Genomic DNA, 22,989 nt, shown 5'->3' on the forward strand with positions numbered 1-22,989 from the left:
TATCATCATAAAGATATCTTCTTCATCTTTGACACAAACCATCCTTGGAACTAGAAGCAAAAGTCAATTTCAAAAGGTATAAGTAAAAAGTTTTTTGCTTCACATAAATTTTAACTTGTCTTACAAATATATCAACTCTGTGGCATATCATCACAATGCATATCTTCTTCTTCTTTGCTGACACAAACCATCCTTGTAACCCTTTCATTTATCTAAGGAAAAAATACAAAGCTTAGTATTAGTTATTAACCTTTTAAATTCATATTTCTAAATTTAAGATAACACTTTAACAACGTACATGCTCTAAATTAATTCCTAAAAAAGAGAGGACTAAATCAACAAAATCGGGTCTAGAATGTTTAGTGTTCCTCTCAGAAAAATGGCTCAGTTAGCATCAAGGTTAAGAATGGATATATCGGTCTCGTCTTCTATTTTGACATCAATGAAAAAACTAAATCATTATTGGCTTATGGATTGCGGCTCTTCAGGAAGTTGACAAGGATATTGCTAAGTTCCAATCTCCATATTTATGTTGCTTCTTTGGTCCATCATTAGATAGTTTGGTCAAGCAAATGCAGCTGGTGTACGAGCTAAACGCTAAAAATCTTCGATGCAAATACTAATTAATTTACTCTTCTTATACACTTATCATAAGGGATCTCGCAAACTCGCCTTCAGCTAATATCAGCGTACAGTTGCACGATCGCTCGCCACCTGCCAGATTTGCGTCTCTAGTTTTTCCAGGTGTGTAATCCTTCAAAACCCATCATTCTTCCTGAGCTTTATCTCGATGGTTTCTAGTACTCCAGACTCCATTTAAATATATAGGTTGAATCAAACTAAGTGACCACCAATACAAAAGGATGAATATAGAAGGTTGATCTCCTTACGGCTAACCTCGACCCAAGAAGTCTATTGTTAGTTGACAGTCTGTTCCAAATCCCTCTAGGGGAGTTGTATTTTTTTTCTTCTTTTGGAGTCGAAGACCGAGTTATCAATAACTACATTGGCGGAAATCCTTAGGTACTCTATGACCATGTGTGCTTCAGGATTCACACCCGAGGATGGGTAATAGATGGTTAGCCACCTGGTCAGTGACATATTCGACATGTGTTCTATCTCTGCTAGTGGAGACCCCATTAACTGCTGGGTGCGATAATCAAGAACAATAAAAAAGTTAAATAAACAAAATTTATCGATATTTAGCTCCTTTGTAGTGGAAGGATAAAACTCCCTATTACACCTACTACTAGTATATGTAATAGATGCTCAACTTGAACTTGGCAACTCCAAAAAAACCCTTAAGGAAAAATGTAAACGGTTAAGAAAAAGAATAGAAAAATATTTTTGCTCTGGGGTCTCTGTAAAATATAGAGAAACTCCTTTTCCTTAGATATTACAAAAGTAGAGAAATTTGTTTATATAATGGAATAATACAACTTAAGAAGAGGAACTCTCCGATGCGGGACTAAAAAGTTTATATAGTTTCTTAAAACAACTAAAAAGAGGAAACTCCACGATGTGGGACTAATAAGTTTCATTCAAAAAAGAGAACAACAAGTTATTATTTTTCTTAAAAACTTTAAAAATCTCTTTTATTAATTATTTTCCAACGATCCCCTACATGAATGAAAACCTCATAAAACATGAAAACGTAGAAAAATGTTGGTAAATCAACATCCAATCTCACGATAATTTGAGATATGAGTCATACATAGATATCTTATTTGCACACTATATTATACTGCAATATATGCTAAAATGTTATATTTTAAAAAAGTTAATTTACACACGCAAATTTTATAACATGACTTATTTTCTTGCATTTGAATAGTTGTGTATGATACATTTGGTATTCACATTACTACTAATTTTATTGTCAAAATGTATCAAATTTATGAAATAACCAATGCGTCACAATATGAACTTTTTTTTATGAATATCTTTTTATATATACTTTTTCATATACAATATTATTTATTTTCTTTTGATAACAGAGAGAAAATTGGTTATATTAATTAATTTTTAATAACACAAGAGAAATTGATATTTACATCCCTTTGGTTGATAGCCTAGCAACAAGTTGAGCACCAATGCCTTTTTGAATAGCTATACCTAGTCTATAAAAAATCAAACTACCTAAGTCACTGCTAGCATCATTATTAACTAAACAGTTTCATATAATACTTTTTGTGCATATAATATTATTAGAAATTTGGACATTTTAGTAAGCATTTTAAAGAAATAATCTTCCTATTTCAGATAGTTTATATGAAAAATAAGTATCTCTTGAAATGCTAATTACCTCTAAAACCAAGATACAAAGATCTTGAAATACACTTTTTTTTTTATATTAGATACAGATAAATATTCATACGAGGGTATAAGTGGAATGTTGTGTGGAAAATAATACATTAAAAATTGTGTATGCAAACACTAATTACTAGTTTCATATACGTAAACACTATTTAAAATAAATAAAAATTCTAGCAGATTGGTGATACATAAAAAATCCAAAATTTGAGTCAAGAACACGTAAGACGACTCATCTCATATGTATCAATTACCTTTTTGATGCAACCTAATTTGTCCACCAAAATATTTTACTGTCGAGGATATTAGTCGATTTGTTAGTGTAGCCTAACTACGGTTCGTGATCAATTGTAAATTTTGAAACTAGCAAAGGACATAACGGTAAGTCTCATGTTTGTTGTCAGGTTTGTTATCAAATGCATTTCCGGGTTTGATACCTGGTAGATGGAGTAGCGATTCGAAAAACTGAAAAAGTGGGGGTACAACAACCACACCCAACAAATTGATTAGCAATCTGTATGGTCAAACTCCAATATACTTTCTAGAGAATCAACTAGACAGTCAGACTCAATCTAGGGAAAAGTATATCAAAGAGTTTATATCCCAGTCAAGAACGCTCAAACATATGGAGTCATAACTAAATAACTAAACAAGATGATTAATTTAGTTCAAGAATACTCGACATAGAGTACCTTACGGAACAACAACAAAGCTAATCACAATAATCAACTTGGTTGTTATAGTGCTCAATATAAGACACATTACGGAGTCTCATATTAATACATAAAATATGGATCATGGAAGATCAATTACTGCGGAATACACAAGGATTCATTCTATTTTACATCACAATTTGCACAATGACAACCAATAGACATAATCCTTGAAAAACAAAAGATTTTAACCTATCTTTATCAGAATTGACAATATAGGCTTAACTTTTGTATTTGTCAAAAGTCCATTCATTCCTTTATCAATATAAGAATATCGAATTACGAAAGACTTTACTTTTGACAAGTTGTATCTGTACTTCTCATGGATCAATAATATGTAGTAATTTAATTGAAAGATAAAATCATTCAATGCTAAACATAAGAGTTATTACAACCAAAGAAACAACTTGAGTTCAACATAAGAAGTTTAACAGATAAAATAAAGAGCTAAGCTTGATTGCGATTATATTTCTCAGCAATCTTACACACATATTCAGTTAATTCATGATGGATTCCTAGCACGTATCTTAGTTGTTCCTGAAGACACTCAATTCTTCCGAGAGGGGGTGTGGTATAGTAACCCACCAGTAGAAATAATCAATAATTTGGTTGATGACATCCAGGGTGTGTCTTTCCCTAGGATGATCAAAGTTTTTTAGTTGTGTTTTTTTCATTTCCATTATCAAAAAAAAGAAGAAGATACTCAATTCTATTAAGAAGATTGTCTTCAGAGGAGGATGGCTTCTTCATCTTGTTAATGTCAGTCTGAGATAGAGGAGAAGCATAACCAGTGCATGTGCCAATGGTCTAACCCGAAATTGACTGTAGATTCTACTGATAAGTCAAGGGAACCCAAGATTCTTTTTTTGTGAAACCATATGAATCACTTGTCGAATAATCAGACCACATAAATCAATTTCTTCGCCTGAGATAAGATAACAGACCATCTCAGTTAAGGTTCTACACCAGAGATTCTTATCAAGTGTACTAGGAATCAGATTTGCAACTGCCAGTTTGCTGAAGACCTTCAAATGAAAGTTGATGTTGTCAACAAATAACTTGCCTCTTGACCATGATTCGCTTCTATTTAGAAGTAATTAGGATAACTGAGCCCGAGTTGGTCTGAGATTCTCAGGTTGAGGGATTGCAAATGAGCTATCAAGTGATAAGTTCAGCAAGTATGCAATCACTTCATGATTTACTTCAAATGTTATCCCTCCAACCATTATCTTGAAGCAGCAATTGACTTTGTTAGCAGCATGCAGGTTAGCATAAAACTGGAAGGTCATTTCAAGATATGAAGACCCAAGACCATCGTGAACATAACCCCACTCATGCTGGTTCATGAACTGATGAAATTAAGGTTCCTCAACAGTTTGATCATAAACCCTCTCTGCAACGAACTTCCTTTTAATGAACTTGACATATTTATCCCTAGCAAGAAGACTGGTGAAACTAATTCGTAGAGCAGGGTCATAAAAAGGTTGTAAAACATCTAAACCAATTTCATCGTCTTCAAACTCATTATCACCATCTAGGTTTTGATTTGGTTGAGAACTTGAACCTTCACCACGACATAACTTTTTCCTAGGAGCCATTTTTGGTTAAAAAACAAAAAAGAAGGAGAAGAAGAAGGATTTACAGTTAAAAATGGTTCACGAACTGACTAATGGCATACCATCACTCGAACTTTGAATAACCAAAAAATTCTCGACCCAACGTTCACAAGCTAATATTGAGACCAGGGGAACATACCATCATTGATTTGGTTAAGAATCAAGATGATGAGGGTACGGGAACTGATCGGTTCCTTCTTGAGTCTGCGAACTGGAGAAGAAGAAGGGTGAAAGAACCAAAGGGATTCTTTTTCTCCTTTAAGTGTCGAGTAAACCATCTTGACACGTTCGAATACTAGATTCGTTCGTGAGATGTCTTTTGGTCCAATGTATGTGAACTGCTCGTGTGCAAGTCAAGGACCCGTTTGTTGCAAAGAGAGCAATGGCTTGAGGTTTATCTATAATTTTTGTAGATACAAACATCGATTTTGCACAGCATGACACCATGAGAGAGTCTCTTTCCAACAGCTCTCAAGTCTCGAAAAATTGAGGTTATTCCAGAACAAAATTTTTATAGGACTATCAAAGAGCATTGTCAGAACCAATGAGTTTTTTGAATTCTGTTTTCTCTTTTTCCATCTTACATGTAGATAGTATTTTGTATTGCACAGGGAAACCCTTTTGGTAAAAGAATACTTCCTGGATTCTTCACGAGTGAAGACAACATTACTATCATGAAAAAAAGTGTAAGGAATTGATTCATGAAACTGTTCATGTATTGAGGTTGATTTCTCATTTAATTGAGATTTAAACTCTTCATGTAGCTTGTCTAGTTTATTACGACTAGACGAATACAGAATAGGAGCATAGCTCTAGGTTATTAATAAATCATCATCAACATCGACATGAACATTATTCATCATAACTTGATTTAGCCTATCAAGAGACATTTGTCCATTCTGGAGAAATAAATCAACATCAGAGGATAGACTCTCAAGTTTCTTTTCACATTCTGTAAACACTTCAAGGGATTTTAAACCTGGTGGAGGTTTGAACAAAATTTCTTCTACAGATTTGAATAAATCAGACATGGAAGAAAATTCTGTAATCCCTGGATCTGGAGGTGCATTTATTCAGATATCACTTCTGTCATAGAGTCAGATCGCTACAAACACAGACTTGTGAGGTCTTGAACGTGTTTCCCTGCTCTGATACCAATTGAAAAAGTGGGGGTACAAAAACCACACCCAACAATTCGATTACCAATCTGTATGGACAAACTCCAATATACTTTCTAGAGAATCAACTAGACAGTCAGACTCAATCTAGAGAAAAGTATATCAAAGAGTTTATATCTCAATCTCTCGATTTGATCTTTACTCAAGCAAATGGAAATCTGCGAGTCTTTATCAAAGAGAGATAACTTGGATGGTACCAAAGACCAATATCCAAGTGTCAATCAATATAAATCAACAACCAAAAGGTCGGATATTCTAATTGATTGAACAACGCACAACCTATGATATTTCAATTATATAAACAAATATAATGCGGTATAGAAATAACACAGACACCAGAATTTTTTTAACGAGGAAACCGCAAATGCAGAAAAACCCCGGGACCTAGTCCAGATTGAACACACACTGTATTAAGCCGCTACAGACACTAGCCTACTCCAAACTAACTTCGGTCTGGACTGTAGTTGAACCCCAATCAATCTCACACTGATCCAAGGTACAATTATGCTCATACGCCTCTGATCCCAGCAGGATGCTACGTAATTGATTCCCTTAGCTGATCTCACCCACAACTAAGAGTTGCTACGACCCAAATTCGAAGACTTTAATAAACAAATTTGTATCACACAGAAAAGTCTACGGTAATAGATAAATCCGACTCCCACGATATACCTATGAGTTTTTATTCTGTCTTTTGATAAATCAAGGTGAACATGAACCAATCAATAACCCAGACTTATATTCCCGAAGAACAGACTAGTATTATTGATCACCTCACAATAATCTTAATCGACGCAGCGAAAAAAGATATTGCGGAATCACAAACTATGAAACGAAGTGTTTGTGATTACTTTTCTATCTTGCCTATCGAAGATGATAAATCTCGAGCCAATTATTACAATTTTACTCGTAACGACAGAAACAACAAGATCAGATCACACAACTACGATAAAAGTAGTATCGGTTTGGCTTCACAATCCCAATGAAGTTTTTAAGTCGCTAACCTGGTTTAGAAGAAGAAACCAAAGGTTAAAGGATAATTGACTCTAGCTTAACACAACTAGTATCACACAGAATGTATGGGGATTATGTTTCCCAGTTGCTAGAATTCTCCCTTATATAGTCTTTCAAATCAGGGTTTGCAATCAATGTTAGCTTGGTAACAAAGCATTCAATATTCACCGTTAGATGAAAACCTGATTAGATTCAAGCTAATATTTCTCAACCGTTAGATCGAAAACTTAGCTTGTTACACACAAATGAAATGTCCAATTTTGGGTTTATGCACCGTACCCAAACATTAACATTTGTTGGTTCAACAATAGTTAACCAAATGGTTAGCCATATGATTACTTTCATATCAACCATATTATTCTTCACCATAACTAGTTCAAATGACTCAAATGAACTAGTTAGAGAGTTGTTCAATTGCTTAGATCTTATGTAACTACACAAGACATAATCGAAGCAAAAACAGTTTGATTCACTCGAATCGTTTCATGAACTTTATAGCCACGGTATGCAAAAGCATTCCTTAGTTTATTTAAACATGAGTTCAAGAACAACTAGTTTTAGATATAACCTGCTCAAGTTTGCAAACTGGGTTCGCGGACTTAAGATCATGGAAGGAGTACACAAACTCCAGCAGAAATTCTCGGGTTTGAGAACTTCGCCGGTTCGCGGACTTGGCTCACGCCACTTCCATTTCTCTTGATCAATAAAGTTCTCAAACTTTGGTTCAAGGAATAAGGACTTATACATATATGTGTTTCCACAACAATGCTTATATCCTACCAATGGTTATGTAATCTAAACTCTCATTTCAATCATTGAAAAATTCTCAGAGGATGGATATAACCGTTATTCACAGGCCATTTTTCGTCAAAGAAATTTTCAAAGTGATTGAAACATAACATGACTTTCGTCACTAGGTAAAGATGAATTCGGCTAAAGCGAAAGCTTACCAACACATATTTCGACAAATAGATAGGCGAGATAAACTCGGCTCGAAATAGCAAATGTGTATAATGAAAGTCTATACCAAAACGACTTTTGTCTCAAGAGTAGGAGATAGAATAGATAGACTTTTGAGTGACAGATAATTTCAAGCCTCCACATACCTTTTAGTCGATGAAGATCCACCAGTTCCTTGAATAGTCCTTCGTCTTCTATGATGATTGCCATGGAGTCTTGAGCTCTTCTATCCTAATCCGAGATCTTTAGCTATGTAGGCTAGAAATAAAGATTTATAGTTTTAATCACTAACATTGACAAACATGCTTAAGATAGCAACGCATGCGAGTTCGACCGAGCAATGCTCTGACAAAAACAATATTCCTTTCGCATACGAACTGCATTGACACTTTAATTGTCCAATTCACTAGGCTCCTCGAGGTGTTGCCCCGTTTGCTTAATCTTATTATATCTGAGAGAGTGAATTTGCACCAAATATCTTAATATTATAGTTTAACTCTTTACAAACATGAACAACTTGTGAGCTAATATTGTTCCCTTTCCGATCACAGTAGGCCAATGATACAAGCCAATCACAATCTTCAGCCTCTCTTACTGACGTATCTTTAAAATACATTCGATCATTACGAACTAACTTATTAACTATTGGTATAAAGTTCCAGAAGGTCGTCCATTTTAGACCATTTTTGCTTAGTTTCATCCTCGAATACTAACTCCATGAGATGTCCTTTCATTGATGTTACCCACATTAAACATCGCTCATTCTTTATTCCATACTCAAATTCAAACACCTGACCAGTTTTTACTTATCTTTCTTCAGTATTTTGGCCAGATAGAACTTGTGATACTTTTGCAGCTACTTCAGGCTTCTCCACCACATTTAACAAATGAAGAATTAGTGCAAACATACCTATTTTGACCGAAACAAGTTTTAAAAAGACAGTGACTAAATACTACCCGCCTCTAAAATTGATTCTAGTAACCAAACCCACCTTCATCTTCCTCCTTCCCTTGACCCTAGATTTCAATTATCTTTTCTCTAGCAAAGATTTTTGGGGCATAAAATCTGATTCGACTAACATATATCCAGTTGAAGATAAGGAAAATAAGCACTTTTTTATTTTTATTTTTGTTTCTTTCAAATTATAGTATTTTATAAACTGATTTTTGTAGGTTTTTGATAAAATGTAACTGTTTTGGTTCACTACCTTGAGTTAACAACTTTGTTGATTATGAAGTTTTTGATCAATTATTGATATCTAATTGAGAAATGAGTTATGGGTTGTAAATGAATTTTCACTTGATTATATCAACAATAGATTTGTTTTTTGTGATCAGCATCAACAATACATTTTTTTAAATTCTCATACTCCTACTTTTGTGATAAAGGTGATCGTCAGTGATCTTCGAAAAGACTGATAGGTTAAATATAACTCCATATACAACATCTCAAACTTTTGTTTTTTATTTACGAGGATTGATAGTCAACCTAGTTATGGAAAACAAACTGATAACATAGTGAAAAATATAATTATAACCTATAGATCAGAAGGAAGAAGATGGAGGTGGATTTTGGTTACCCTAAGTCATACATTATTCACACTTTAAATAGGCATTTGTGTTTAATTTGTTTGTGTGTTGTACTTGGTCATTGTCTTTAAAAATTACTTGCTCAACCTAAATATCTCCAACAAAAGCATTGGGTTGGGTAGTTGCTCATTCATTATAGACTTATCAGCAGTTGCGACTACAGTGTCCTCCTTAGTTGTTGATTCTCCTTGTATAATATTGGATTGGTCCAATCACTACTCATCACTAGCAATTACCTCACTATTAGCAACATTATAATTTGGGGGTAAAAAGGTTTGGAAAAGAAGAGAAATTGGAATTAAGTTGACATGAGCCAATGTGACGGATTCAGATTAACTTCTAGATGACCCGTTCGAGGGGGCACTCTTTCTAAGCCCCTTATAGTATGTTTGCATATTATTTGATAAGTTAGTTTCAATTTCTAGAAACAAAAAAACCAGAAGTTAGTTAGGGTAGCGCGTTTGGATACCAGAAACATAAGAGCTTACGCTTCTCTAATTATAAAATCATATGAATATTATTTTACTTCACAAAAAAGTAGGTCTTTGTGCTTTTAAATTTCGTAAAAACTATAATAACCTGTTTGGATACAAAAAACAGAAGCGATAAACAAAATGTTCACGAATAATTTTTTTATTTCTAAAAGTCATCTTCAAATTTTATATATAAATCAATTTCTAACTCTTTTACTTCCAAAAATAAAAAAACAACTGTTGCAATGGTATCCAAACATGCTATAATTTCTTGTTTTTTTTTCTTCTAAAAGTCTATAAAAAAAAAAGAAAAAAAAAAAGAATTTGGTCGTGTATCTACACATGTTAATTTTAAAATGAGGATATCCAAACACTCACTTAAAAGCCTTGGTCCCTTTTGAAATCTGCTCCTTTATAAAAAAAAATTGTTTTGAATCAGAAATCCTGGATAATTTGCCATCAACATTTCTAAACCTTCCTCTCAGATCTCCACCGTCTCTTCCCTTATAAAACCCTTCCTTCATCCCTGATGTATGTACACCTTTCATCATCCACCACATGTACAGAAAGAGACACGTGGAAGGCATGCAAAACAAGATATCAAAACATGATAACAAGCATCTCATCAGAAGATGCCACCGGTCAGCAGATCTGACGGTCAGGGACAGAGGATCACAGAGGTATGATGGCTTAGAGGAGCACCAGATAATACCCCTCGGGTGTTAATACACCCAATCCCGAGGAAGATCCCAGATCAACGGCTGAGAGGAAGTTTGACTGACACAGATGTGACCAGACAAAGAGACACTTGTCTGACACGAGCAGACACCCATCTACCCGCATTCAATACCAAAGAGATATACACGTGTCAATCAGCTCGTGGAAGAGGCGAGGATAACCCTTCGTATTCAAGCTTAGGAAGCAGCATATGCCGAAGACCTCTGCGTAATGGGCACAAAGCACAAGAAGATAAGATCACAACGACACCTCAGAAGTGGGACCCACGTTCCAACCCTATAAATACCCCTCTCCACTAAGAGAGAAGGGGTCGACCAATCCAGATCAATTATAAGAGAATATAGGAGAGAGAAATAGGAAGAGTAAGTAATCCCCCTACTTCCGCAGACCTATATATACTCTAAAGACATTCGACTATCTTTGTAATCATTCAAGACATAGTGAAACACCAGCCCCGTGGATGTAGGACTTAGTGCCGAACCACGTAAATCTTTGTCTTATTTACATTTCAGCACTTTACATTCAGCGTTGAACTTCATGTGCTTTACATTTATACTTGACTCTGTGTTTATTCCTTTATACGGACATTATTTATGACAATATTCTACTAGACAATGACAAGCTCGAAGGCTTCGAGTCGATGAATAGATATAATCATCCCCATTACACATACGACGTACAATTTTAGAATTAAAATGTATGCGAATATTGTTTGTGAACACGTGGATGGCTTCGTGATTTATGTGTTCACAATCTGGCGCTAGAAACAGGGACTTTGTCCCGGTAAAAGATTTATCTTATCCTGTGATTTCACCTTAAACGTGCATTATGGTTGTGCCCTATTCTGGGTTCAGCGTGCTTTCAAAACCTTTTTTATTCTGGGTTCATGGTCTTCATTTTCACAAACACCATTTCAAAGCAGACAAATCCACGGCTATCTATCACAGATTTGCACGGGAGCCGTTTTTCTTTTAAAACTAAGACTTAATAATCCAGATTCATGAGTTCTCGCTACGGATCGGCCTTTTCAAGAGTTTTCCTTTTCAAAAGTAGTCTGAAAACAAGGTCCATGATTGTTTATTAGAGGATTTGTATTGCGAAAACTAGACCGATGGAGTCTTTATGTTTCTCTTTTATTAAGGCCCTTGGGCAGCTCATTTCCTTTTATTCCACAAATTTTGCGGATACAAATGGCACTAACTCGATCCTCGTGGATATCTTTGGTTCTCTTTATTTATTCCCCTATGCAGAAAAGGACTAAAAATGGAAAAGATACTAGAGGCAGGAAAAACCAAAGCCTCATCAAAGGAGACACCGAGGATTACCCCGGTCATGACCCAAAGCAAGCAGAAAGGAGACAAAGCTAAAACAGCTACTCAGAGCCAGGATGCTGCGGAAATCACCTCACCCATGAACACTAACTCCATTGCAGCCGCGGCTCTCAAAGCAGCAGCCACAAAGAACAACGCAACTTTTGCGGCCCTCCAGGCTACAGAAGCTAACAAGACTTCGGTTTCAAACCAAATCCATCAACAAAGAGAAGGGGTAGCAGAATCTATGACACATCAGCCCGCACATCCACCTGTCTTCGGAATGCCGTCAACCAACGGTCAGAATCAAACCATACCAGTGGTTTCAGTACCGCGGGTGGAAGCTCAACCGAGGGGACCAAACTTGGAGATACCAACAATTGAAGCTGATCCTCTACCACCCTTAATACACACAGTAGACGAAGGGGGAACTATGGTCGTAAGGATACAAGTCGGAACTCCCAATCAGGGATCAAACCAGTCCCACCGACTGATGGTAGAGCTCGAAGAATTGAAAAAGAGCCAGCAGGTCTACGCAGATGCCGTAGCTCTTCTGGCCAGAGAGAACCAAAACTTGAAAGATAGGATTGCCCAAAGCACGAAAACTAGCCAACAACTGGACGAAGCAAATTCTAAGGCACCAGAGCCTAATCGAGACCGAAGAATCATCCTAGCAAACGCCGCTAGGGGAAGCAGTGCATATGATACGGAATATTCCGCCGAAGACTTAGACTATTATGACAGTGAAGTTCGAAGAAAGAAACGCTCAACTGAGCATGAGAACGTGGGACATTACCGCGCAATGGAAGAGCTGCGTGATGAGATGATGGATGAGATCAGGCAGTTAAAAGCCAGACAAGGCGGAGGAAAGCTTGAAGAGGTGATGAAAGAAGCTAACTCCACGCCCCTAACTCATCGTCTGGCAAATACCCCCATTCCGTTAAAGTGCCCTGTCCCAACTTTTGAATGCTATGACGAATCCAGTGATCCCGCGGCACATATCCGGTATTATAATCGTATCTTAGCCCGATGGAGTCAAAACGACGCCGTCCTCTGTAGGTATTTCCCATCAAGTCTGAAGGGATCGGCTTTGTCTTGGTTTGACAACCTGCCACCTGATTCCATCAACTCCTACGATCAACTCGCAGAGAAATTCTTGAGAACCTACATGTATAACAAAGCCGTCAACACCGGAATGGATAAAATTTTTTCTCTGGCAATTGGTTACAAGGAGAACATGAGGGAATACACCAACAAATGGCACAAGATCTGCCAAGCCATAGGGAGTGTGGATCCCGTAGTAAGCATCAACTGCTACAAGTGGGGATTAGACCGAATGAGTCCACTATTTGTTGAGATCCACGGAAGCGTACCTAAGACAGAAGGAGATCTTCGAATAATTATTGAGAAGTATGCTCGTCTTGAAGAAATCCAGCGTGAGAACCCGAGGGCACAAACACATAGGTCTCACCGTACCAATTCCGCAGAACAAACCAGCGGGCCCAAAAGAAATAGCTCAGTGGAACGACCGCACGAAGATAGGAAGGAACGAAGAGATGAACGACGAAAAGACGGTCGAAAATTCGAAGATCAGGTTTACACGAAGCTCAATGCTAGCTACGCTCGGATCTTGCGAGAGATCAAAGGAAGGGAAAATTTGGAGTGGTCGTGGTCTAAGGGAAAACAGCCCCAAAGGACCGATAAGTCTAAAGATTATTGTGAGTATCATTGCTTCAATGGACACCAGACCGAGAAATGCAAAAACCTCAAAATAATGATCCAAAAATTGATTGATGCTGGCGAACTCAAGCAATACATATGAAAGGAAGTCACCGAGGACAGATCCAAACGAGCCAAGCAAGTCCAACTCCCAGAGGGAAACCGCACAATCAACACCATCTCGTGTTCCGAAGCCGCAGGGCCCTCACTTAAAGCGCAGATAGGAAAGAGGATACGAAAGCAATTCGAAGACCACTGCGAATTATATAAGATTGATGGCGTAGAGGTGGACGAGCAGGAAGAGTGGATGGACGCACCTATCATCTTCGATACTGAAGATATCGAAGAAGATATGGAAGACCATAACAATCCTTTGGTCCTCACACTACCAGTGTCCGGATGTAACCTCAAAAAGATCCTCATCGACGGGGGAAGCTCAGTGAACGTTCTATTCTACGACGCCTTCAAATGGATGAAGCTCCATGATGAACAGCTGATGACCTCTTATTACACCATCTACGAGTTCAACGGAGCGCCCACAAAGCCATTGGGAGACATCGTGTTGCAGGTGAACGCCGGTCCCATGAAAGTAGAAACACGATTCAGCGTGGTAGACGCCCCATCCCCCTATAATGCCATTATTGGACGAAAGTGGGCACATAAACTCAAGGGAGTGGCAGCAACTTACTACCAATATCTCAGGTTCCCTACACCCGAGGGAGTAATCGAAATCAAGGGAGATCGGGTCTTTGCAAAAGAGTGCCAGGCCACTCAGGATCGTATCAACAACGAACAGGAAGAGCAGCGAAAAACCCGAAGGATCAAAAATAAAGAAGCTGCGAAAGAAAAGGCCATAGACCTGTTCCTCAAGGAAACCACATGGAAGGGCTTGACAAAAGATGATAATGTCCTTAACAATGAGGCAAGTACTTCAGCAGCCAACGAAGGACAGAAACATACCAAATAGCAATTAAAGAACGTCCCAGTCCTTGGGGACCCGAAGCCGGTGTTCACACCAGTGGAGCCCGTAAAATAAATCAACATAGGAACGGAAGAAAACCCGAATATGATCAAAGTAGGGACCATAATGGACGAAGAAAGAGAAGATTCCTTAACCAAATTACTTAAAGAATACGCAGATGTATTCTCCTGGAAGTTAGGAGACATGCCGGGGATTGATCTAAAGATAATCCAACACGAGCTGCGCATCAAACCAGGCACGCCACCTTTCAGGCAGAAAATAAGAAAAGTTGCACCAGAGTATCATAAGGCAGTAGAAAAAGAACTTCGGAAACTACTAGAAGCAGGCTTAATCAAGGAGGTCAAATACCCTACATGGATCTCCAACATGGTCGTCGTTCCTAAGAAAAATGGAGGGGTTAGGATATGCATCGACTTTACTAACCTCAACAAGGCATGTCCAAAAGACAGCTATCCCCTACCGAGCATAGATCAAATGGTTGAAGCAGTGGAAGGGTACGAAGAGCTGTCATTCATGGACGGATATTCTGGTTACAAGCAAGTAGCCCTGGCAGAAGAAGATCAACTACACACAGCATTCTACACCCCGCATGGCCTTTATTGCTACACTAGAATTCCCTTTGGACTTCGAAACGCAGGGGAAACTTACCAGAGAATGGTCGATGCTATCTTCAGGCCATGGATTGGTAGTACGCTAGAAGTCTACGTTGATGACATGCTCGTCAAAAGTAGGCTGCGCATAGATCACCACCAGGACCTGAGAGATATTTTTGAAGCAATGAGGAAACATCACATGAAAGTAAATCCAGAAAAATGCACCTTCGGTGTCACCTCAGGGAAATTCCTCGGGTATCTGGTAACAAAAAGGGGTATTGAGGTAGACCCCGCGAAGATTCAGTCCATAGTGGAAATGCCATCTCCGAAGAATTTAAAAGAGGTGCAGAAGCTCAATGGGTCCTTAACAGCCTTGGGAAGATTTATTGCCCGATCCTCGGACAAATGCAAACATTTTTTCAATATTCTCAAAAAAGGGAGTAAGTTTGAATGGACCGCAGAATGCGAAGAAGCCTTCCAAAGAATCAAGGAATACCTGGATTCAATTCCAATCCTGCAGAAGCGTGATTCTGATGAGGTTTTGGCATTGTACATAGCAGCGACAGAAGACGCAGTTAGCGCAGTGTTGGTCAAAACCAATACGAAGATAGAACAACCTATCTATTATGTCAGCAAGACCCTCAATTCTTCGGAAAGGAATTAAACGAAGATCGAACAACTCATCCTGGCATTAGTATGGGCTACTCAAAAGCTGAGAACCTATTTCCTAACTCACTTCATCCGCGTCCCATGCAAAACACCTCTGGAAGCAGTCCTCAAAAGCGCGGGAAAAATAGGTAGAATAGCCAAGTGGAACACCCACCTGGACCAATTCAACATCATTCATGAAATTCAACATTCCCAAAAATCCCAAGTATTGGCGGATTTCTTAGCAGACCTCCCCCTGGACAACGATGAAGAGATTAGGGGAATACCAGAAGCCGACGAGGAAAGCAAGGATCCAGTTGATGTCCTCGAACCCGCGAGTCAAAGACAATGGGAAGTCTTCGTTGATGGTTCCAAAAATAAGGAAGGGCAGGAATAGGCATTGTCATCACCACCCCAACTGGAGAAAGGATCGTACAGGCACTCAGGTTAGAATTCAAAGAGCATACTAACAACATCGTCAAATACGAGGCAGTCATACATGCCCTCCGCTTGATAATAGAGATGGGGGTAACTGATGTAAGACTGACAAGTGATTCGCAGCTTGTCATACGGAAAATAGGGCTCGAATACAATGTGTACGACGACACCCTCTCAGCTTACATGGCCTTGGTCCAAACATTGGCATTACAAATTCCGAACATCAAGTTCCAGCACTTATGCAGAAGGGATCTCAGGCACGCGGATGCCCTAGCATATATATCATCCATGCTGAAGGAAAAGAGTATCGAAGCTATCAAAATAACAAGGGTATACGAGCCTTCGATTGCATCACAATTTTCCTTTGCTACAAATCAAGATACAGTGGAAGAAAATATCGAAGATCAGGTGGGAGAAGACATCCGTAACGATTTTGACAAAGAAGATATCCTGTCAAGAGCAAATCAAGACGAAGATTTCAACAACGAAGATGATTGGAGAATGATGATCCATGTGTTTATCAAGGATGGAACCTTACCCGCGGATCATAAACAAACCAGGAAAATACTCTCCAAAGTAGGAAGATATGATCTTCGAGATGGGGTCCTGTACAAGAAATCTTTCCTCGGACCGTTACTACGTTGCTTATCCAGGAAAAAGGGGCATCAAATTCTAAACGACATCCATTATGGTGACGCAGGGAATCATAGCGGCATGAGATCACTAGCCGACAAAGCAAAAATGCAAGGATATTACTGGCCCACAATGATACAAGATGCTGCAAGAATATCCCGACGATGTGAAGAATGTCAGCGTTTCGCCAAAAAGATACACGCACCAGCAACAACGTTGAATTCTGTGGATAGTCCGTGGCCATTTGAAAAATGGGGCATAGATATCGTTGGGCCTTTCATCGAAGGATCAGGGAAAAGACGATTTTTGATAGTAGCCACGGACTACTTCAGTAAATGGGTGGAAGCCAAAGCCTTGGCCAGGATCAGAGACGTGGACGTGTTTACTTTCATATTCCAAAACATTATTTGCAGGTTCGGCATACCAGCGGAAATCGTGTCCGATAATGGTAAACAATTACAGGGGAAAAACATAGACATGCTCTTCGAAACTTTCAAAATAAGGAAAAAAAAGTCCACCCCCATATACCCTCAAAGCAACGGACAAACGGAAGCTACTAACAAGACCCTCGCCCTTATCCTCAAAAATCAATTAGACGAACACAAGGGGCGATGGTGTGAACAGCTACACAATGTATTATGGGCATACATGACAACACGAAGATCTGCCACTGGGGAGTCCCCATTTCTCCTCACTTATGGAGCTGAAGCAGTCATCCCAACTGAGATCCTCATGCCAACCACAAAGACCGAAGCATGGGAGAAAAATCTCACAACAGACATGATGTTAGAGAGACTGGACGACTTGGAAGAAAGGAGGGAAACAACATTGCAAAAGATGGAAAATTATCAACGGAGATTAGCGAGAGAGTACAACAAAAAGGTTAAGCTTCGAAATTTTGTAGAAGGGCAGTATGTGCTAAGAAAAATCCCGCAGTATCAACGAGAGAAGAAATGGGGAAAGTTAGCACCTACATAGGGAGGACCTTTTATAATACACGACATTGCGGGAAATGGTTCCTACTATCTTTGCAATCTGAAAGGCGAGGTCCTCCGGCACCCTTGGAATGCTAAATGGCTCAAACCGTACTACCCATAGGAGCGGCGCAGCTTTGCATCTGCGTGAATAATACCAGAAGAAGAAGGCAGCGTAACCGCTTTACATGTTTCTATCTCTGGACGAGGAGTAGCAGGCCTCAACCTATCAATCAAACAAACTTTTTGGGAAATCTCCAAGCAAACGAAATGATCCAAAGGCCCGCTGGGTGAACGCATGTACATTACATAATAAATTAACAATATTGGGGAAAGTAGTTAATCTACAATCTCTCAGGGCTCCCCTATCAGTGTCTATGAGTGTAAGACCAGGGGGAAGGCACCCAGCAGAAAGAGATACCCAACCAATTTTAAAGGCAGCGGGTCGACGGAATGGGTGCATGTAAATATTTAAAATAAGCATCCCATATCCTAGAACGCTGCCTCGGCCCCCACTGTTTGGGAATCCTCTGGCCCAGGATTCATCAGCGGGGTGACAGGTCTCAAGACGATCACGAAGGTATTTAACTTCGGTGTCGCACCCAAACACTCTCAACTTTTTACAAAGCAAGTTATTTCTAGTTTAACACTTCACAATACTTAAAATAAAAATGAATTGATAACGCAGGTATGCCAAAAGGATGATCCATTTCACAGAGAGTTGATTACAAGTTCATCAAATAAGATAAAGCAGGAAACACATCAAAAAATGATCCGAAATTATATAATCAACAAGGATCAACTTTCTATGACTAATAAAAGAAATCTACTTGGACGATACAGCTCCATCAACAGGGTTGTCTCTGCGAGATGAAGATACGCTACCACCTGAAGAAGGCCCAGAAGAACCAGGAAAGGGCGCGGGAAGGGGACGACGCGGATAATTCTTGACAAGACCATGTTCGACTTTAAGATCAAGTTAAATCTTATCTAGGACTTTGTTAGTCTCTTCAGCCAACTGACATCGAGCTTTATAAGTGATAACAGCGGTCCGCTGGTTGTCTTGAGACAGCAATGCAGATAGGCGTTCCGCCTCTTTGGAGGCAATCTCCGCTGCTTCCTCACGAGACGCGGACAACCCTTTGAAATAGTTGGCTTGTCCTTCCTGCTGCACTAAGGCAGATTGAGTTTTTTTAAGCTCATCATTTGCTGCGTGAATCTGTCCCTCGAGTGCTGAAAACAAGAAATACCAAGGGGTTAAAACGAAGAAATAACAGAATCACACTCGATAAAACGAGGTTATACCTTCGACATTAGCCGAAGCCTCTTCATACTCATTAACAACTGCGTCCCGAGCCTCATCAAGAAAGTCATATTCGTCGGATAGTTTCTTATAATCCGTTTGAAGGTTCGTAAGAGAAAATTGACTCACGTCTAAGTCTACCTGCTTCATTGAATCCAAGTGACGAAGATGGTTGACTTCGTCATTCATCTCCCCCATCCTTTTATGGATTCGATACACATTCACTTCAAGATCTCTTTCAGATTCCACTTGGCGAGCAACATCAGCTCGAGACGCTGCTAGGGCTTTACTAAGAGTACCAACCTCAGCCCTAGCATTATCTCTTTCCTCGGAAAGATGCAGCATACTATCCCTAACATCGGGGCCTAAGAAAGAACGAGCATGTTGTAACTCTCCTTCCAAAAAGCGCACTCTAGCCTCTAAGTCCGAAGCATGTCCTCGAGCATCACGCAGGTTGTCACGCGTCCATAGCAGCGTATCATTAAACAGACGACGGTCATGATTGTACTTATTTTGCATATCAACCATCAGTGTTCGCTTTTCACGCCACTCAGCTTCTAAGGCGTTGTGCTCATCAGCACGAGCATTCCACTTTACGGATTCGCTTTTCAACTTACCCACCAACTCTGCAATGCGGGATTTCTGTCGTTCCCTTTCTTTCCAAAGCCATATGAGCTCGGGGACTCCACCCACTGAAGATAGGGTGGGAGACTGAGACAGAACACCAAAGTACAAATAGGGAATCACGAGGAGTAAAAGACCAATAAAAAATACGAACCTGTGAGAGACGATACATTTCCGCGAGCTTGCTCCAATTCGTTGCAGACTATAGCAAGTTCCGAACGGAGACTCTCCTCGGCATTACCTAGCCGCTCCTTTTCCTTCAGGCGACCCTTCAGTTCACTTATTTCCATCTCGGCCGCAGATAGTTCTTCTTCTCTATGACGAAGCTTAGCCTCCAACTTTAAAGACTTTGCTTTAAAGAATTTGTATAGAACATGGTTACAATGTTCGCTTCTCATCATCTATGTCACAAACGACAAACATTATTATACCCAAGGGATCGGATATCGCGAAGAATACAATGATCGTATATCATGAGGGAGTCAGTACAAGGATTTACCTCTAAGACACGCTGCTGGGGAAAACCGTGTTGGTACCCATCAGCTATGGCCATCATATCAGCAACAGAGGAGGGAGGGTCAACCATTAGGTTAGCTTCTGAAGATCTCAGATTCTTCTCCCACATCTCAGCAACGCGGACTTCAGAAGACACTTGCATCATCTGACGAGTATAAGCGTCAGAATTCTTCTCACCAGGGACCACTGGGGCAGGGTTGGAGACGAACATCAGATTTTTCTTCTTAAGCCAAGCCAAAATAGCATCTTCTCCTTCAGGCATTAGCGAGTAAGGGAAATCCTCTGAAGGAGATTCAACCGCAGACTTCCCTTTGGCTGTTCTCCCCTCACTCGCGCAAATATCGACATCACCAGCCTCAGTATGACCACCGGCGTTTTCAGCCTGCTGACCGGTGGCATCTTCTTTACCAATATCCCCAAGCACATCCCAATCATCATTTGGGGAAATCAATGAGAAGTCTTCGGAAAGACCCATGGCAGCATTCACATCAAAGGATTCCCCCGCGGAATATATCCTACCAAAAGAAAATTCAGGGGAAATAACGGGCAGAGTACCCACACCAACAATATTATCGCCAACAGGGGCAGATCCACCTCCGCCAGTACCACCAACGGTAACATTACCCTTAGACTCACCATCACCACCCGCGGCAATTTCTTCTTCACCATCACCACCCGCGACAACTTCTTCTTCACCATTACCACCTTCGTCATCAGGGTGAGAAGTATCGGTACGCTCTTCTCCATCGGACATTTCTTCACCTCAGCATACCCTTCGTTTACAGGACTCGTAACCTCCTCATAAACCTCAGCCTCACCGATAACCACAATAGAAGATTGTTTGGGTCCAAGTTTCTTCTTCTCCGACACCTACAAACCAGTACACATCCCCACAAAGGCTCATTTTTTTCCCTCACTTAAAAAATGAAAATTATTTCAAGCAAGGAAAAAGGGGCAAATAGAATAGAGAATATAAGAAGAAACTATACATTGGCAGCAGCAGCACTCTTCGGTGGATGCGTAGCACCAGAACCTCCTCCTCATCTCCATCAATGACATCAAGAGCGTAAGGAAAATTCATTCCCGCGAAATTCGGACGCCAAGGACAGAAATCTCCATAACGAGCAGGAGGAGTTTCACGAGGCTTGCTGTTTTAGAAGGACGCCAACCGCGCGGACCAGGAATCCAACCATAAACCCAAGGACCAACTACCTCAATAACAGTAGCATGCCATTCATAATCATGGTCACGCTTAATCCTTTCACGAGCAGGAAAGAGTTTCCGTTTAGCAGATCCCTCAGTACCAGGAACATACTTCAGCTTGGCATCACTTACCTCACTCAAAAGACGAATTTCACCACGAGGAGCAGCAATATTACGAAGACTAACACTCCACGGCTTACGGTTTCTACTGTTGACATAATCCCCAAAGGAACTGTTAAAATTCTGAGGAGTGTACCACTCTCTCTCATCAGGATTTGAAACATAGCAGGTCATCATAGTCTCTCCCTTGCTTCGCAGGTAACATTCCTTCAGTGAACGAAGATAATTCCCAGATAGTTGTGACAAGGAACGATTATGAGTGTTTGTATAAGAGCCTTTGCGACTAGCCAACACGTCATAATAAAAGGAGTCACCCGAATTATATAGGGGAAACATGAGACCCGCCTCGAAGGCTCCAACCATAGTCAATAGATGAAACTCGTCAAACTGATACTTAGCAAGGAGCTCGTAAGTGATATCATCTTCAGGGGCATAGAAGCGAACCTCAAAAGCTTGAAGCTCATGTGTTTCCTTGAACTTCTCAAGATCAATATGCTTGAAAGTGACCTTCTTATTACCAACTGAAATGATGCGTATCACGGGGAAAATTTCTTCTTCGTCGGCGGAATCAGAAGTATGACTCAATTCCGAAGCTTTCCTTTTAGAAGGAATATTTTTATACGGATCAGCTCTCGACATAGTACCCTTGGAGTACTTCCCTTTGAAAGAAACCGTGGGAGGAGGAGGCAAAGATTTCTGCGGAGGCACTGAAGGAGGAGCCATTGAACGAAGGGGCGGAACATCCAATGCTTCATTACGAGGAGGAGGAGCCCGCGTACTCCTAGAGTCATCACGAGGCGGAGCCTGCGTACTCCTAGAATCTTCACGAGGACGAGAAGGGACACGGTTAACAACATACCTAGACCCAGAAGGACCCTTCGGCACATCCCCTTTCTTAGTAGGCACGACCTTCGCACCAGAGGAAGATGAAACCCTATGACCCCGAGGATCCGATTGCGAAGACTTGTGAGGACCTTCCCCAAGTGGAGATCTGTCAGAATCTCGACGCGGAGGGGATCTTGGAGGACTAGATGGAGGGGTTTGGTAAGGAGCCTGCGGACGATCAGACATATCTACAAGGAAACACAAAAACAGTTTAGAGAAGAATACGAGGAGATCACTAAAGATCAAAAAACCCATAATTGATGGTTCATCCGGATAAACATTAAAAACCCTAAGAACTAAAAATAACCATAAATACTCCATCAAACTCCAGGGATAATACTTAGATACAGATTCACAGACTTCGTAACAAAGAACAGGGGCAAGCATATATGCTTTGACATGTGTGTTCTTCATCACAAAGCCAAGAATACAGCAGCAGGAAACAA

General features: G+C 39.9%; 1 non-coding gene across 1 annotated transcript; it reads right to left on the reverse strand.

The window, feature by feature from the left end:
* Positions 1-366: 366 nt before the first annotated feature.
* Positions 367-448, reverse strand: LOC113300936. Its single transcript, XR_003336023.1, has one exon. It is a non-coding gene; the product is annotated as a small nucleolar RNA SNOR75 (small nucleolar RNA).
* Between the last annotated feature and the right edge of the window lie 22,541 nt (positions 449-22,989).

The sequence above is a fragment of the Papaver somniferum genome, chromosome 7 (assembly GCF_003573695.1).
Source record: "Papaver somniferum cultivar HN1 chromosome 7, ASM357369v1, whole genome shotgun sequence".
NCBI classification, from domain to species: Eukaryota; Viridiplantae; Streptophyta; class Magnoliopsida; order Ranunculales; family Papaveraceae; genus Papaver; species Papaver somniferum.